Here is a 17,697-nt window from a genome sequence, read left to right as displayed (position 1 = left end):
GAGTTGAGGTGCACATTTAATTCTGCCGTGATTTGGGGACCCTTGGTTTTATGTTTTTTGGATACAATCCGGGTTAGAACCCGAACATCCCTTTCAGACAGCTTCCTCTTGCGTCCACAGTTAATCCTGTTGGATGTGGTTCGTCCTTTTTGGTGGTATGCTGACATTACCCTGGATACCGTGGCTCTTGATACATCACAAAGACTTGTTGTCTTGGTCACAGATGCGCCAGCAAGATGTGCACCAACAATTTGTCCTCTTTTGAACTCTGGTATGTCACCCATAATGTTGTGTGCATTTCAATATTTTGAGCAAAACTGTGCTCTTACCCTGCTAATTGAACCTTCACACTCTGCTCTTACTGGTGCAATGTGCAATCAATGAAGACTGGCTACCAGGCTGGTCCAATTTAGCCATGAAACCTCCCACACTAAAATGACAGGTGTTTCAGTTTCATTGTCTAACCCCTGTATATAGTTGTAGATAATGTAAACCTTTGCATTTGAATGATTTATTCTTAAGGTACATTAAGAATAACCTTTAGGTACTTTGTTATTTGTTCTACTTCCTTCCCAGTACGAATATTTAGATTTTACTACCATCTTTTCAGTACATGCAAAAAAAGATCAGAATGCTTGGGAATTTCATTGTTTTCATGTATAGAAATTGCCTAAAAATGGATTAACTTTCTCACTGAGACTGAGATGGAGGCAGTACATATTGTCTAGCCTGTGAGCAACATAAGAAGGAAATTTATGCCATGTGATGTTTCCTCATGTGTTAATGTACTGTAGTGTGTATACTGTTCTGCTTTGCTTTAACCATTGCTGCCTTTGTTGGGCGTGCAGAATGCTCTTCTGACTACAAAACCTTTGCAAATTCAAGCTTCGTCATGAATGTTGAAATGTTTTACTTGTCGTGAAAACAGATATCGAGCCTCCAGCAGGTATTGTTTTGTAGGCTTCTTACACAACATAGTACGGAGACAATTTGTTCTTCTTTTGGCTGCTTCCCTCAGGGATTACCATAGTGAATCATTAGAATTAATTCCACCCTTTCCTAAATATTCCTATTCACTACATTCATGAAACTTCTTTGTCATCTTCCTCCTTTCCGCCCGCCTCTTAGCTCCAGATTCTATATCATGTCTCCAACGTATCCCTGATCCCTCCTCTTCTAACAATCTTAGCCTTGCTTCTTTGACTTTCTAACCTAAGCTGTCCCTCTAATACCTATATCTAATCCAGTCCATATTGATCACTCATGATGAAAACCTTTCCTTTAACTCTTGTAACTATTCTTCAGTCACATATCAACGCTGACTCTTCTCCCTATCCACCTCACCCTCTTTTTACTTTCATCTTCATTTCTTGCAAATTGCCTGTTGCTTAGGATGGTTGACCACAGGTAAATAAACTCATATACTGTTTTTTAAGCCGATAAGTGCAGCTCACACCTAGGACCTCCATTTTTATGAGCTAGAAAGTCAAACCCTGTAACACAAGGGGCATTCCCAAAAACTGATGTCACACCGTTTTTTTATCTTGCCACCTATATGGGTGTATCAGAAAATGAAGGTCTAAGCATAAAGAAATATGCTGCATTTTGTGGAACATCCAGTCCTGTCCTGTATATCATATGTGTGTTGATTAAGATGTGCCCCGTTCTGATATTACATGTACATATTGGAATAAAGACCCTACATTTTAGACTCTAAAATGTCTGCTGCTGCTGCTGCCTCAGGAGAGAGCAAGTTACTTTTGCATCATAGAAAATCTTAACTTTTTTTATTACTTAATGTTCCCCTGGCCATCTGGCAATGATGCATAGTCTATAGGTGACCCATGTGGTCAAATTAGCCATTAGCTGAATGTATCAGAACATGTGTCAGACTGCTGTCTTGTGGGAGCTACTGTAAGAATGCTGTTTACTGAGGTGAGTAAATCTTCTTCAGTGCATACAAACTGTCTGCATAACCTGAAATGATGCTTAGGTAATTTTATTGTTGAGTCATTGCTGCAATATTTACGTAACACGTGTTTAAACTCCCTCGCAGTCAAGAAGAAATATCTGGAATCTTGATGCTGGATAGCAGAATTTTTCCACATATTCAAAAACATTTGTCCCATTATGTATGCTGCAGTATGAAATGCTTAATTCAAAAGGTTTGAATGGGAACTGAAAGGCACCAAAGTAAGACAGACTACAAAAAATATGTAGTTTCAACCATGTAATATGAACAAAAAAAAAAATGGGAATTTCACCAAATGATTGTCTGATTTTCAAAATGTTTTAGTTACTATGGAATGTTAGCTACCAAAAATTAACCAAATTACTTTGCTTTGCAAAATAACTTTATGTCAGTGCCTGTAATCTACTAAAACAGAAAAAGGTTGATCATCAAAAGATGAAATAGTCAGTTCACAATGTCTTTCCTTGAAAAGGTATAACTATGGCTACGTTCACACTGCAGGTCTTAGTGCTCAATTCCGATTTTTTGGTGAAATCCGATTTTTTTGCGTGGTCGTTCACATTTCCAAATATATGTGACTTGTAGTGATCTCCTGTGTGAACGCATTCATACAACTCAAGTGTCCCGCATGCGCAGTAGACGACACAATGAAGTCACATGTAGCGAGCATGCTTAGTATTTGCGGAAGTAAACATGGTTGGGGAATGTTGGCCTGTATTTAGCGATTTTATGTTTTTTTCCAAACGGAGCCAGCATATTAACAACGCAGTATTTTTAAGAAAATTTAAAAGAAAGAGAGCCAGGTTTTTGGCCATGGCATTTTGTGGGGCTGTGGCAGCGTCGTCGGTACAGAGAAACATGTGGGTTCGGAGTCAAAGCCAGCAGTGGTGGGATAGTGATGTGAGCGGCTTCAATGATATGGACTTCATTCATAATTTTCGAATGACAAAGGCAACTTTTATGTGCATATGTGAGCGCGTAGCAAGACCCAGAATAGTGACGTTTATCAAGTATCAATGACGTACAGGTCGGATGAATGCGACCTGGCCGTACAGACACAGGTCGCATTTGAAAAGATCAGATACGTATCGCATTTAGGACCACATATCCAAGTGGCCTGGGTCGCATTTGAAAAATCGGATCTGTGTCGTTCAGACTGTCATGAAAAGTTTGGATACAGGTCGCATACGGGCAAAAAAATCGGATTTGGGTCACTTCAAGCTGCAGTGTGAACATAGCCAAAGTCTCAAAGAAGTTTTTGATATGGGTAGAACATAAATCTTTGTCTAAGTAATGTACACACACTTCCGTTTATACTACAGTGTGCACATATGAATATGAATTGTTGGGAAACAATCCCATAGTAATTTTACCAAGAGTGTGAGTTTTTAAACGGTGAATGAAGCATACATTTCAATGTCTTTATGGGGTTTAAGCAATAGAAAATACTTGGTTTGTGTTTGAAGAACCTCACTATCATAGTTTCTTCTACATGTCAGTGAATCTCCACTTTAACAAACATTTCCACTGAAATACATGGATATTTAAAAAAAGTTTTTTATTTGGTCCCTGTTTCACCTTCAAGCTAGAAGCCAACTTCTGTGCCACAAAGCTGCAGCCAGATTACATCCAACTGTGTAAAACCCCAGAATGCAAAGAGTATGGGCCTTCTTTTAATAATGACTGTATGATTTTAACTTAAATCACCCATATGTTTAATTTTTGTATAACATTTAAAGTTCATAACTGTCATTAATGTTTCCAACATTAAGGCTCTGTTTTAAAATCTGATGAACAATTGTACTTAACAGGTCCTACATGAAGAAACTGTGTTTGTGGGATAGCAGTTTAAAAGGATAGATCACATTTTCTTTAATATGATAGTCTGTAAAGTGATTATCAGTAATAGTTACCTTACCAGGACTGGTAACATGTCATGCAACAGCGAGACTGTAGAAATGTGAATGCGTGTTTACGGCAGGCTCCGCTGTGGAAAAAGAGCAGTGGAGAGAGAACTGTAGCACAGCAGAAAGCAAGGGGGAAGGACCTTTAAGGTGTGCTTCTTCAAATTTTCATATTAATCCCACATTTTTCTCTGAACTCCCTAAAGCATCTTTAAAGGAACTATACCTGATACTACCTTTACTAAATTCCCTTACAATAGAATATGAACTCTCACTTTTGGACTTCAGATTAAATAGTTAGAAGAATTTGTTTTGAGTTACTGTACTTGTTCAATATCTTTGGAACCACCGTATTACCACATATGGCTTCTGGTAGGATTTAAAAAAAATGCAATGGTAAACTGCAGTTAGCATTCTTTGTATTTGCAGCTCACATGGGGTGATGTTTTGCAGATAAACAGCAAAATTATCTCTGTTACATGAAGAATGCTTTTCTTGCTGGTATGGTTGTTAAATGGTGGCAATGTGAAGAAACTGTGAAAATATCTCTGAATTATTTCTGTTTTAAGATTGTTTTGCTGCTACCTGTGACTTCCTGAGTGTTTTCTGGCTACATTTGCAGTCACGGTAAAAAGAAAGTACTTCCCCTTTAAATTCCACTGTTTTACATTTAGTGCACATATCTACGGTTTTGGGGATGTACCTGAAATTCCCACAAACCTTTCTATTTTGGCTTTATCGTTGTTTCCTAAACAGTAAAAGAGGCAAATCTGCCCTTTGGATTTAAATCGAGGTTAGATTTAAATAATTTTAGAACCTGGTAATTATTTAGATATTGTGATCATAAAACTAATAGAGTACTTTGTTTTTTGCCATGACTGTATCATAATTCTTGGTGATGTTGACACATTTAATGGTATATTGTCTTTGAAATATGATTTGTTATGTTTTATCAAATAAATGTGGCTTAAATGGAACATCGAACAATAATAAACATGCAATCAAAGACAGCGTCAGCATTATGGCTTGGTGTGTCTTTCAAAAATCAGGCATGCTACAAAGAAGTTTTCATTTATTTAATTTATTTACTTTATATACTACATATACAAGTCCTTCTCAAAATATTAGCATATTGTGATAAAGTTCATTATTTTCCATAATGTAATGATGAAAATTTAACATTCATATATTTTAGATTCATTGCACACTAACTGAAATATTTCAGGTCTTTTATTGTCTTAATACGGATGATTGTGGCATACAGCTCATGAAAACCCAAAATTCCTATTTCACAAAATTAGCATATTTCTTCCAACCAATAAAATAAAAGTGTTTTTAATACAAAAAACGTCAACCTTCAAATAATCATGTACAGCTATGCACTCAATACTTGGTCGGGAATCCTTTGGCAGAAATGACTGCTTCAATACGGCGTGGCATGGAGGCAATCAGCCTGTGGCACTGCTGAGGTCTTATGGAGGCCCAGGATGCTTCGATAGCGGCCTTTAGCTCATCCAGAGTGTTGGGTCTTGAGTCTCTCAACGTTCTCTTCACAATATCCCACAGATTCACTATGGGGTTCAGGTCAGGAGAGTTGGCAGGCCAATTGAGCACATTGATACCATGGTCAGTAAACCATTTACCAGTGGTTTTGGCACTGTGAGCAGGTGCCAGGTCGTGCTGAAAAATGAAATCTTCATCTCCATAAAGCTTTTCAGCAGATGGAAGCATGAAGTGCTCCAAAATCTCCTGATAGCTAGCTGCATTGACCCTGCCCTTGATAAAACACAGTGGACCAACACCAGCAGCTGACACGGCACTCCAGACCATCACTGACTGTGGGTACTTGACACTGGACTTCGGGCATTTTGACATTTCCTTCTCCCCAGTCTTCCTCCAGACTCTGGCACGTTGATTTCCGAATGACATGCAGAATTTGCTTTCATCCGAAAAAAGTACTTTGGACCACTGAGCAACAGTCCAGTGCTGCTTCTCTGTAGCCCAGGTCAGGTGCTTCTGCCGCTGTTTCTGGTTAAAAAGTGGCTTGACCTGGGGAATGCGGCACCTGTAGCCCATTTCCTGCACACGCCTGTGCACGGTGGCTCTGGATGTTTCTACTCCAGACTCAGTCCACTGCTTCCGCAGGTCCCCCAAGGTCTGGAATCGGCCCTTCTCCTCAATCTTCCTCAGGATCCGGTCACCTCTTCTTGTTGTGCAGCGTTTTCTGCCACACTTTTTCCTTCCCACAGACTTCCCTCTGAGGTGCCTTGATACAGCACTCTGGGAACAGCCTATTCGTTCAGAAATTTCTTTCTGTGTCTTACCCTCTTGCTTGATGGTGTCAATAGTGGCTTTCTGGACAGCAGTCAGGTCGGCAGTCTTACCCATGATTGGGGTTTTGAGTGATGAACCAGGCTGGGAGTTTTAAAGGCCTCAGGAATCTTTTGCAGGGGTTTAGAGTTAACTCGTTGATTCAGATGATTAGGTTCATAGCTCGTTTAGAGACCCTTTTAATGATATGCTAATTTTGTGAGATAGGAATTTTGGGTTTTCATGAGCTGTATGCCAAAATCATCCGTATTAAGACAATAAAATACCTGAAATATTTCAGTTAGTGTGCAATGAATCTAAAATATATAAATCTTAAATTTTCATCATGACATTATGGAAAATAATGAACTTTATCACAATATGCTAATATTTTGAGAAGGACCTGTATATATATATATATATATATATATAGAGAGAGAGAGAGATGTGTGTGTGTATATATATATATATATATATAGTACAGACCAAACGTTTGGACACACCTTCTCATTCAAAGAGTTTTCTTCATTTTCATGACTATGAATATTGTAGCTTCATACTGAAGGCATCAAAACTATGAATTAACACTTGTGGAATTATATACTGAACAAAAAAGTGTGAAACAACTGAAAATATGTCTTATATTCTAGATTCTTCAAAGTAGCCACCTTTTGCTTTGATTACTGCTCCACACACTCTTGGCATTCTGTTGATGAGCTTCAAGAGGTAGTCACCTGAAGTGGGTTTCACTTCACAGGTGTGCCCTGTCAGGTTTAATAAGTGGGATTTCAAGCCTTATAAATGGGGTTGGGACCATCAGTTGTGTTGTGCAGGAGGTGGATACAGTACACAGCTGATAGTCCTACTGAATAGTAGATCATTGTCAGGCGATGCTGTAACAACCTTTAAAAATCTGTTCCACTTTTAATTTCCTCATTATCACTGAAAAGCACAATGGAGGGCAATAATTCTGTTTCTGCCCCTTCACAAATTGATTTTTTTGTTCATAGTGTTTCTTCATCATTGCGTGATGCATTAGACAATGCAGCCACCTTGAAAAAGAAGGTAATCATCCATAGGAGGCTAGCTCCTTGGTTTAATTCAGAGCTGCGTACTTTACAGCACAATGTTAGAAAATTGGAGAGAATATGGTGCTCTACACACCTAGAGGATTCCTACTTAATCTGGAAAAATAGCCTACTGTTGTATAAAAAGACACTTCGCCAAGCTAGAACAGCTTATTTCTCATCATTAATAGAAGAGAACAAGAATAATCCTAGGTTTCTCTTTAGTACAGTTGCTAAACTTACACAGAGTCATAGCTCTGTTGAGCCATCCATTCCCTTAGCTCTCAGCAGCCATGACATTATGGGATTCTTCTTAAATAATATTGATTCTATTAAAAAGAAAATCTTTGACATACTCCCAAAGATGATTACATCATCCTCAGCAAGTGAGACAACATTGGAAATAACTGCAGAACCTGATTTGTGTTTGGACTGTTTTGATCCTGTGAAGCTTCCCGAGTTATCAGAAATATTAGCTTCATCTAAACCTTCAACTTGTATGTTAGACCCAATCCCAACCAAATTATTTAAGGAAGTGTTCCCTCTGATTACCAGCCCCATTTTAGATATGACTAATCTATCTTTAGTAAGTGGTTATGTGCCACGGGCTTTTAAGTTAGCTGTAATTAAACCTTTACTTAAGAAACCTTCGCTTGATCGAAATGACTTGAAAAATTACAGAACTATATCCAATCTTCCATTCTTATCTAAAATTCTTGAGAAAATTGTTGCTAATCAAATGTGTGAGCATTTACACAGCAATGACCTGTTTGAAGAGTTTCAGTCAGGTTTCAGAGCTCATCATAGCACTGAAACAGCTCTGCTGAAAGTCACTAATGATATTCTTATGGCCTCAGATAATGGACTTGTGTCTGTTCTGGTTCTGTTAGATCTCAGTGCTGCATTTGATACAGTTGACCATTATATTCTCCTAAAAAGGCTAGAATATGCTGTAGGGATCAGAGGAACAGCACTAGGCTGGTTTAAATCTTATCTGTCTGACAGATTCCAGTTTGTTCATGTAAATGATAAATCATCTTTAACCTCCAGGGTTAATTGTGGCATACCACAGGGTTCAGTACTTGGGCCAATTCTCTTTACTATATATATGCTTCCAATAGGTCAAATTATCAGGCAGCATAGGATAAATTTTCACTGTTACGCTGATGATACTCAGCTTTACTTATCCATAAATCCTGATGAGCCCAACCAGTTAGATAGACTACAAGCATGTCTTGAAGATATAAAAGCTTGGATGACTTTAAATTTTTTGCTTCTAAATTCAGACAAGACAGAAGTTGTCATCTTTGGACCGGAGTCTTTAAAAAAGAAACTGCTTAGTCAATCACTTAACCTGGATGGCATTAAATTGACCTCTGGTAATAAAGTAAAAAACCTTGGTGTTATTTTTGACCAGGACATGTCATTTAAATCCTATATTAAACAGGTTTCTAGGATTTCCTTCTTTTACCTCCGGAACATTGCCAAAATAAGAAATATCCTATTCAGGAGTGACGCTCAAAAACTAGTCCATGCATTTGTTACTTCAAGGCTGGACTATTGTAATTCTTTACTATCAGGATGTCCACGAAATGCAGTTAAAAGCCTTCAGCTGATTCAAAATGCTGCAGCAAATGTTCTGATGAAAATTAAAAAGAGAGATCTAATTTATCCTATTTGTTGGATGGGTGTGAGGACTTGTTATCACTCATGTAAAAACCTTGGGTTGCAAGGCACCTGCACTATGCCTTCCTCCCTGTGTGTGTGAGATCATTGTTATCTCTGTGTGAACCAGCCTCCTTTCCGTCTCACACACACACACCCTGTCTGAACTGTCTGTTGAACTGTGCATATAAATAAAGAGATAGGGTGTCAAAACTTTGTAGTTTCACTGCAAAGTGGGCTACCCTTGTCACAAGTAACTATGACTGTATCGTTCTTACCTCTGAGTTGACTAAATAATACCTAACATTTATTGGTCCTTCGAAGCCGGATTAATTCAATAACCTTATTTCTCTTTGCTTTAACAGTGACTCTGGGATCCGTGGGGGAAGCCTGACGTCGAGCGAGGCACCGCTGCACAGCCTCCTTTAGCCGGAGTGGCTGAAAGTCCCGGTGTGTGTGAATTCACACCTGGCCAGTGGGTTATAGCCTTCCTCTGCGCGGGGTGACTCTCACAGGGTTCAAAGAGTCACCAAGAAGTCAACTCCGAGGTGAGACAGTTTTAAAATACAGTTCATAGGAAAAGTACTTAACAGTCGTTGGTAGTGCGTCGCCGGTAAGGACGCTGCATTCGAATGGTTTTATTCCACCGTGAAAGGGATAGTGACAAATTTGGTACAATCCCGCCGTGAAGGGGATTAAAGAAAACGACTGAGGATTATTCCCCTGCGAGGGAATAGAGTAAGCGCTATATAAATAAAAGAAGAAAAGTACTTAAAAGTCGTTGGTAGTGCGTCGCCGGTAAGGACGCTGCATTGGGATGGTTTTATTCCACCGTGAAAGGAATAGTGACAAATTAAGGTAGGGCCCCGCCAAGAAGGGGGCCAAATAAAACGACTAAGGGTTATTCCCCTGCGAGGGAATAGAATAAGCGCTATAAAAGTAAAAAGAACGGAGTAAATTGAGCTCATAAAATAACACCAAGTTAACTTAGAAAAATTACAAGGTACCTGAAACTAACTGTGTGACTGTGTTGTGTGTGTTTGGAGGACTAAGCATTTTAATAGAATCATAGCAGGATTCTGCTAGTCCTGTGTTTTCTTTTGCCCAGATTAAAACTACGTACTGGTGACTTTGGAGATTCAGGTCGGATTTCATTCCAGAAAATTAACACCGCTGCGAATTAGTCGCAGTAGAAGGGCGTGTTAATGTCCTCTCCTTAAAGTCTCATGCCAGTGACCTTTTATCTGGGACATTTATACTACAATTAAACTAACATAAAACATAATGGGGAAGAAACAAAGTAAACTAATTGACTTAGAAGGGGAGGTAAAGTTTATGGAGAACTATGTAAAAGGAGCAGGTATGATCTGTCATAGATGGAATAAAAAAAATAAAAAACATGGGTTTTTGGGCAAATTAGATACAAAGGATGTCTTAAAATTACAAGGGGATCTAAAATTAGCAATAATGAAAACTAAAAAGAGAAAAATAACAAAGAACAATGGGGAAAGAACAGAGAAAAAGCTCTGATTTAACAGAAATATGTACACGATGGCATAAAAATACGGATTTTCAGGTAACTTAATTATCACTGAAATCCTAAAACTACACGGGGATCTTAAACTGGAGATTATGCATTCAAAAGATTCAAGAGACAATAAAAAACCTTGCCAGATTATAATTTCAAAGGGGACTTTTCAGTCCCTGAGTGCTCACAGTTGATAAACAGATTAAAACAAAAAGATGAATTAAAAAAACAACAATAAGAGCAGCTTTTAACTGACATAGCCATAATACTGAGGCCTTAAGAAAAGCACAGGAAAAAACTTTCAGCTTAACTGAAAACAAATAAAGGGGGGCGGACTGCCACCCATCCCAGTTTAGAATACCAAGGTAGCCCCAAATTATAAAGACTAAGAGGTGGTTTTAGAGGACGTGGTAAAAGAAGTTAAAAGAGGAGGTGACAATGTGGACAACATGGAAACTGTCCAACTGGACAACCCAGTGAACAATGACTAGAGAAGAGAGAACAGAATGTTGTTAAAGAAGTAATCTGAGAGTAAAAGATTTTGTAGGCAAGCATTAGTGAGAAACAGATGCTTTAAAAATCATTCTATGGTGTTATACTACCAACAATATCATGATAAAATGCAAAAGATTCATTTTACAGGGAAATAATTCCATATTTGGCTCAGATTGTGTGCATTCTTGATTTTTCCTCTTTGAGAGAAGTTAAATTTCAGCTCTGTGAAACGACCTTGACAAAGAGATGCAGCTGCCTGAGAACAAAGATAAAACTTCTGCAAACAGCAGAAGCCTGTCTCTGCTGAAAGGTCTGAAAAAAAATTGTAACTCTACCTCTGCATGTGTCAAACTCAAGGTCCGCGGGCCAAAACCGGACCCCAGAAGTTTAGTGATTCTCTAGAAGTAGAGCCTTTTAATATGGTGATTGTGTGCTTGAATGTTATTTTGTCAATCAATAAGCAGTTTTGTCTACATTCTGCCACAATCTGCCTTTTGAAAATGTTTTGAATCTTGCTCTTTATGTATAAAAAAAAAAAAAGAAAGAAAAGAAAAATTGGCTAAAGTCTGCAGACACAAAATGAACCTGGATTGAAGCTCTAACTAAGTTTATTTAATCTGAGATCCTCTCCAAATGCAACAGTATATGTCAGTCTACATGAGATACTAACAACTTCACCTACTGATATAATATAAAGATCTGAGTGAATATGTGAAACAAACAATGATGAAAGTTTTTCAACAGGTGATGCTCATCCAGGAGGAAGACAGTGTTCCTAGGAAATGCAGCTCATTCATTAACAATCAATTTTTCTCCTATAGGTGGAAGTTTTGCTGACTAATCATAGGCTGGATCTATGAAACATTATGTGCACAGAACAAATGACCAAGGTTCAGACTGACTTATGAACCTCACTGACCTGACAATGATAACATGACACCCAACAGATAACACCTTTAAGGTGGACCCACTAAGACCACCTTATTGATTCTTGGTGAATAAAAAAAAAGAATTGAAGCGTTCAAAACAGACCTTGTGGAAACAAAAGGGGTTATGAGGAAACAATGTGCATTTTAAGAATAATAGAAGTCAAATTATGTTCAAATCTTTGCAAATAAAATGACTCTGACAGAGAAATAAGTAAGTAGTGTGTGAATGTGTGTGAATGGGAATGACTGATTTCATTGTAATGCATCTTTGAGGGACTTTAAAATCGCTAATAAAGGTCTGATGTTCTGATGATCTTTGCCAAATTTATATCTTAATAAGGTTTCCAGAATCTTTTTCAAAAAATCATATAAAGATGGCAAAGGTTCTACCTCTACTGAAAATACTGATAACCATAAGAAAGTTCATAGATCTGTCTTCAATGTTTCATAATTCTTTTACAAACAAGTTATTTAAACTTTCATGTGGCCAAATGTCTGTGTTTGACTTTCTGTTTTTGTGAAATAAATGTCTGTTTCATGTTATGTAAAAATTAGAGTCCTCAACATTACCATAATAATATTAGGTCAGTTCTCTATAGTAAAACAAAAAGATTTTAACAGACGTTTAGACTTTTTCCAGTCAGGTTCAAAATGATTGAATTAGACTCAAACTTAACATAAGATTAAATTAACCTTAACAGAATTACTGGACTGGACTGAAATAGAGAAAACTTTAGTTAATTGAAACAAACTTGAGTTACTTGAACTAAATACAAAGCTGACTGAAACTGGATGTTGTATCTATAAAACTGGGTAAGATAAACTAAGATTATAAGATATAATATGCCCTTCATTTTTTGTGTTCATCAGTGAGTGAGTTTTTATTTTTTATTTTTAATAAGAACTAAACCAAGCATTATTTATAATAATAGCAACTACCAAAAATAGTGATCTCATTTTTAAATGTAATAAGGACTTACTTTATAAAATATGATAAAAAAGAATAATAAGAATTTGGAAAAACAGAGGCTTTAAACCTCTGCAGGAACAGCACTGACACCGTCAAAAGTGGATCCTAATACAGGAATCTGGAAGCTCATTCTGGCGTGGATAGTCAAAGTCCATCCAAGGATACATTTAGATGAGGCAGAGGGACAAATACAGGGCTTAGCTGAGAGCAAAGAGAGCAACATGCATCCTGCCCTATCTGCTGTCCCACCTGAACTGTGGTCCCAATCATCAACTGATGTAGGGCTTATAAAGGGGTTCCCACCATACAAGGTTAAACTAATATCTGAAAAAAGGCCATTAGTCCGTCAATACCCCTTAAAGCCAGAAGCTGAAGAAGGTACTAAGCCAGTAATACAAGATATGTTGAAGTCAGGAATATTAAGAGAAGCACCTGACGCTACATGCAAGACATATCACACTGACATCACTATTATTATCACAGCCAAACATAACTCTAAAAAGATGTGCCCTTTAAATCCAAGTACTCTAATACCTACTGCAGAAGATGGAAAACCACATTCTTATAAAGCAAAAGTTGAAGAAGACACCAAACCCAGACAAGACATTTCTCAAACCCTTATACCAGATTCATGTGTTGTGTTTGTAGATGGCTCAGCATCTAAAGATGAATATGGAAAGAATAGAGTTGGTTATGCAGTAACAACCATCGACAGAATAATATAAGCTAAATCTCTACCCAATACATGCTCAGCCCAAACAGCAGAATTATATGCTGTAGTAAGAGCATGTGAATTACATGAGGGACAAATACTTACTATATACACAGACAGCCAATACGTTTTCTGATCAGTACATCACCATGCTAAGATTTGGCAAAATAGAGGTTTTAAAACATCATCAGGGACAGAACTAACTCATTTCAACCTATTAAAGAGAAAATGTCAGATCTGCTATTTATAGACACAGACGTGCTGAAAGACGCCCAACAGTCAGCACCCAAGACAGAAATAAAGGCCTGGTTAAAGAGAGGAGCACAGAAAAAAGATGACATCTATCAGATAGAAGATAAACCAATCCTCCCAAAAAAGTTATACAACACAGCGGCTACAGTGACACATTGGGAAGACCCACGTGTCAAGGGGGGAATATGTCACATCTGGTAAAGCATTAATGCTACACTATAAATATTTCTGACTATGCAAATAATTTTTGCAGATCATGCATAATTTGTTGCAAACACAGGGGAAGAAATATTGCCTAGTTGTAATAGATGAACCTAGTGACACATTTCTTCCCCACATATGGTATCCCACAGATTATAAGGTCAGATAATGGAACTCATTTTGTAAATAAATTAATAGAACTAAGTTCTAAAGCATTAGGGTTTCAGTTAAAGATTAAGGAAAACAATGGAAGAAACAGGGAGGCCATGGCCCGAATGCCTATCCCTGGTTAATTATGGATGAGAATAACTCCAAATCAAACTGGTCTTACTCCATTTGCCACCTACTGTACATCATTGTATGGCTCCACCCACTATATTCTGAGTCTGAGATCACGTGACACCAAGTTGCTGATGTGAATTTGTATTCTCAAAGAAATAGTACATGGCAGACCGTTTTCTCTGCCCTCTGACATGAATGAAATAGAGAAAGCACAACAGGAACCTTCATTAGCTGAGTGGATGAATAAAATGTTGCAGACAAAAGAAGAACAAATGTCCAGTGGTCTGCCGATAATCTCTGCTCCTATCCCACAGAATGAGGCCTGGAGACCTGGTCCTGATTAAGACACTCCACCGGAAGGATTGGAGCACTCCTTGGTGGAAAGGGCCGTTTCAAATACTCCTGACAACGCCCACAGCTCTGAAAATAGCAGAGAGGCCTTCCTGGATCCATAAAAGCCACTGTAAGCCAGTTTTGCCATTACAGGAGCCAGATCAACCGACGGGGTAGCAGAGGAAGTCCGGGTTCAAAGATGGCCCAGCGTCTCAAACCGGTGAAGAAAACAGCTGATCTGCGCCCAATTATAAAATGGCTCTCTGTAACTTGTGGACAGGACTGATAAGCCTGAGCTTAATTCTGGTAGCAGGACTCTTTCTCTATCTAAAGCAGGATCCACAGGAGGTGATACCGAACCAGAAGAGATGGACATCAGACGGGACCCATCTCAGAACACTGACGGAAGAACATGACGCACATCCATTCCTACAGAATTTCTGGTATTGTTCATGGTGGCATATGCAACACTGAACCAGGTAGAAATGCACGAAAATGAAGGGGACGATTATGATGACATGTTGTAAATAAATCACATCAAAAGCCTGAGTGTACTCATACATTGTATTTCATAAAATAACCTTACAGCAGAAAATCGGAAGAAGTTGTTGCTTAAGTGAAATGAGAAAAAGTACAATGATGACATAAACAGGGCAGATTTTTTAATTCTTTTTTTTTTATGATTTCAAGTATTATTCTTTTATTTTTATGATTTCAAGTATTATTCTTTTTTTTTTATGATTTCAAGTATTATTCTTTTATTTTTATGATTTCAAGTATTATTCTTTATTTTATGATTTCAAGTATCATTATTTTATTTTTATGATTTCAAGTATTATTCTTTTATTTTTATGATTTCAAGTATCATTATTTTATTTTTATGATTTCAAGTATTAATCAACATTTAACTTTTAATGGTCGCCGAGGGCGGCGGGGCCGTATGAGTATTTCCCACAAAATATAATCTGTTTACCGTCCGTGGGTTTTCGCTCATACAAAGTATTTTTCTTACTCGTTTTTATATTAAATGTTTTTACTTGTGATAAAAGGAGGGACTGTTGGATGGGTGTGAGGACTTGTTATCACTCATGTAAAAACCTTGGGTTGCAAGGCACCTGCACTATGCCTTCCTCCCTGTGTGTGTGAGATCATTGTTATCTCTGTGTGAACCAGCCTCCTTTCCGTCTCACACACACACACCCTGTCTGAACTGTCTGTTGAACTGTGCATATAAATAAAGAGATAGGGTGTCAAAACTTTGTAGTTTCACTGCAAAGTGGGCTACCCTTGTCACAAGTAACTATGACTGTATCGTTCTTACCTCTGAGTTGACTAAATAATACCTAACACTATTTTAGCTTCCTTTTACTGGTTCCCTGTCAAATCCAGAATATAATTTAAAATTCTCCTCCTCACATATAAAGCCCTTAATGATCTAGCTCCATCATACATCAGAGATATGATTGTTCCATATGTTCCTAACAGCACACTTCGTTCTCAGACTGCAGGTTTACTGGTGGTTCCTAGAGTCTCTAGAAGTAGAATGGGAGGTAGATCCTTTAGTTATCAGGCTCCTCTCCTGTGGAACCAGCTCCCAGCTTTAGTCCGTGAGGCACCCTGTCTACTTTTAAGGCTAGGCTTAAAACTTTCCTTTTTGATAAAGCTTATAGTTAGAGTGGCTTAGTTTATCAGGGAGGGAGCCTTCCTCCTTCCCTGTTGGTTGGAGTAAGGGGGAGTCAGGTTTAGCCTAAACCGGCTCAGTTATGGTTGAGGTGCAAACACACCCTCCATTTCTGCTACCTGTATGACCCCTTCTCTTTTCCAATGGTTATAATCAATCTGACAGAGAGAGGTATCCCAATCCTTGTGGTTTTTAGCACAACAATGACCATCAGTGGGACCCTTTGTGGGGTTCCTTGACACGACATTGTTGTAAATAAGCGCCGTTTAACTAAATAATCTGAACTGAAACTATCTGTGTAGTTATGCTGCTATAGGCTTAGGCTGCTGGAGGACATAACGACCACTTTCACCCTCTTCGCTACACTCTCACACTACTCTCCAATGTTGCATTATTTGCTGTTATTTCAGCTTTTAACCTTGTTCTCTCTTTTCTCTTCCTTGAAGCAACACCTGGACTGGCTCTGTGTCTACCTGTGACACCTTTCTGGAGAGGGGAATCGTCCGAGCTTCTGCTGGCAACAACTTAATGCTCACCCTCTACCGATGATCCACATAGCCCTGTCTTTTAGTGTTTAACCCTTTCTCTCTCCTAGACATGGCGATTGACTGAGCTTAACTGTGACAAACTATGTGCTCTCTTTCAGACTCTAGCCTTGAAAACTGGCTCAGAGTTTATCTGTTCTTTCTTTCTAAGTGAAACGACTAAAGGAGCTACATTCATTAACATTTACTTTTCCTTCCCATAGAAAGTAATCCTGGATCAGTGGTTCTGTGTTCTTTTTGTGTCTCTGCTCTGTTCTTTCAAAGCCCCAGTCGGTCGTGGCAGATGGCCGCTCACACTGAGCCTGGTTCTGCTGGAGGTTTCTTCCTGTTAAAAGGGAGTTTTTCCTCTCCGCTGTCGCTACATGCATGCTCAGTATGAGGGATTGCTGCAAAGTCAACACCAGTGACTGTCCACTCTCTCTACATGCTCATCCGGGAGGAGGGAATGCTGCAAGTCACTGACTGGATGCAATCTGCTGGGTTTCCTTAGATAGAAAAACCTTTTATCCAATTTGAATAAAATGCTAACTCCGACTGCACTGTTCAATGGTTAGGATTAATTGGAATGTATGTACCTGACTGTTGTGAAGTGCCTTGAAACAACATGTGTTGTGAATTGGTGCTATATAAATAAAACTGAATTGAATTGAAATGAATACAGTTAGAATTTGTATTATGGCAAGAACAAAGCATCTAAGTAAAGAAAAACGAGTGGCCATCATTACTTTAAGAAATGAAGGTCAGTCAGTCTGAACAATTGGGAAAACTTTGAAAGTGTTCCCAAGTCCAGTCGCAAAAACCATCAAGCACTACAAAGAAACTGGACGATAAGTTCATCCGAGTCACCAGCC

The sequence above is a fragment of the Girardinichthys multiradiatus genome, chromosome 13, assembly GCF_021462225.1.
Source record: "Girardinichthys multiradiatus isolate DD_20200921_A chromosome 13, DD_fGirMul_XY1, whole genome shotgun sequence".
Classification (NCBI taxonomy): Eukaryota; Metazoa; Chordata; class Actinopteri; order Cyprinodontiformes; family Goodeidae; genus Girardinichthys; species Girardinichthys multiradiatus.
Note: the sequence above shows the minus strand (reverse complement) of the source record.